Source organism: Sinocyclocheilus rhinocerous, unplaced genomic scaffold (genome assembly GCF_001515625.1).
Source record: "Sinocyclocheilus rhinocerous isolate Xijiao unplaced genomic scaffold, SAMN03320098_v1.1 scaffold44572, whole genome shotgun sequence".
In the NCBI taxonomy this organism is placed as follows: Eukaryota; Metazoa; Chordata; class Actinopteri; order Cypriniformes; family Cyprinidae; genus Sinocyclocheilus; species Sinocyclocheilus rhinocerous.
The window spans coordinates 1-2,236 of NW_015667227.1; the positions used below are offsets into that span (position 1 = coordinate 1).

Genomic DNA, 2,236 nt, shown 5'->3' on the forward strand with positions numbered 1-2,236 from the left:
ATGGGCAGTCAGTACATTGTCAACGCATGTGTAGTGTTAGACTACTACCTTAGGAGAGATGTTTGCTAAATCATAAAGACTGTTATTATTAACTGGACATTGATATGGACATGCATGCAATATACATTTTAATTGAATTTTAATTGCTTGTTCTTTTCCTGTAAAACAGATGATCACAAGTTCGCCTTACTCTCCGGTAAAGAGGAGCCAAATTTGTCATCTCTCAAGTCACCAAAGTAGATTCTTTACCTCCCTCAGTTTAATTCAGTAATCAGTTACATACTATTATTAAGCTTACATTAAAATATCATTTTGCATTTACATTTGTCTCCTAAGGAATGACACAATAAATTCATACATTATTGTACCTCAATTTAGTTCTACTGTAATGCATTTGCCAAGTACATAAAGGTAGTTGTTTTATTCCACATGTTTGTATATTCATTATACTGTAAATGTAGCAGATACATGCTGTAACTGATATGATATTCATTGTTGTCTGCTTCTACTAAACTTTTTTTTTTCCAATCAGGCGACCTAACTGCCCACCTGAAGATGAAACTTTTATTGTGGAGAATGACAAAAGAAAAAGAAAAAGGTCTAAATCAAAGAGTTTCTCAACAACTTTATTTCCAGTCAACACTCACTTTGCTTTGACTCCCAAAACCACATATCAAATAATAAAAATACAATTTGAGAAATTTACTGATCATAAAAAACTTTTTATTGATTGTTTAATACATAACATCAGTGTTGATCAAGATCATTCTCATGTTGGATTTTATAGGCTACTACACAACCTAACTAGTGTTCATTTACATTTTAGTGACTACAGTCAGCCTGAGGACTACAAAGGAGGGAACACCGTAAGTTAAATCTGTTGTACAATTATTGTTTAACTGTCAACATCAATAGTTATTATGCAGCTCAATTTTGTCTTTGAATTTTCTAGCAGTCCAGTTGTGAGGGGAACGAAAACAAGCCACATATCATCCTGTCATTCAAGCCAGAGCAAATGAGAGAGAAGAGGTTTTTGTATGAAACATTTACTCAAAATTCAGAAGATGAACACTCCACTGCAAAAATGCCTGATCAGCCATTTGGAGTGCGTACATCCTGGGAAGATTGTGCTGTTGAACAAATTAAAAACATTGCTTATGGGAGCATCGAAGACTTAAACAATGACATCAGTGTACCAATCAGAATAAGCAATTTTGTCCAATATGCCAATGTAATTGACATAGTTCACAAATTTTGGAGGAATCAGGAAAAGCAGGATGTCACCCTTTTAGTTGGTAGATTCTCAGTACGGTTGCAAGGAAGTGATCTGTACTGTTGTCCAGTCAAATAAGATGAGAAAAATCTTCATCTTCATTACAAAAATCTTTCTTATGCAACATTGAAACTATCGAAAAAAAAAATGCTAAAAACTTTTCTGAGACAATTTGGAACTATATCATTGGGGAACCATGACAAAGTTGAATCTTATGTACTGACACCTCAAGACGCCACTGCAGTATGTCCTGTTTTGTTCTCATAAGTTATTAGGTATCCTGACATGTTTTTCCACAACATTCTTCTGATGCATTATTATAAATCATGGAGCGAGTTTTGTGACTATCATCCCATGGTAACAGGAGGGTCATGGAAACATCAGAGCAATGAAGAAGTAGTGCCGGAAAAAGTTGTAAAGAGAAAACAAGAAAACCTTGTATTTTGTGCTAAGAAAATAATGAGCAGTGAGGGAAAAAGAAGCACTCTATTCCAAGTTACCTCCCCAGTTTGAAGAACCAGAACCTTGGAGAACACGTTCATGGACTTATGCGGATCGCAAAATGTGTTAATATAAATTGGGGGCTCTTTTTGAGAGAGGCTTTTGGGGTATGGGAGCTGAACACGCAGCGACCCCTAAAGTTTCAACCAAAGAGAGGCCTCCAAAACAAACAAAAAATGTCTTAATTATTTTTATTGTCTATCTATCTATCTAGATTTTATATACTATTTATGATTTTATATAATATTTATGTATTTATAATATATAGTTTTCTATTAAATATGTTAATAAATATGATTTATTGACTATTGTGTCTGTCTTTTTGTGGGTCGCCGTGATTTTGCCAAGTAAGACATGTTCCTGGATCAACATAACTGTCCAAAAATATAGACTTAACCCAATCCCTACCCCTAAACCTAACCCTACAGTGTGAAATGATAGCTCATTTACAAGGGTGTAGAA

The 2,236-nt window shown here is 34.4% G+C and overlaps 1 long non-coding RNA gene across 1 annotated transcript; it reads left to right on the forward strand.

Annotated features, from left to right (window-relative positions):
- Nucleotides 1-162: 162 nt before the first annotated feature.
- On the forward strand, nt 163-598 carry LOC107733385 (uncharacterized). The gene is made up of 2 exons (XR_001638969.1): nt 163-236; nt 533-598. It is a non-coding gene; the product is annotated as an uncharacterized LOC107733385 (long non-coding RNA).
- The last annotated feature ends 1,638 nt before the right edge of the window (nt 599-2,236 follow it).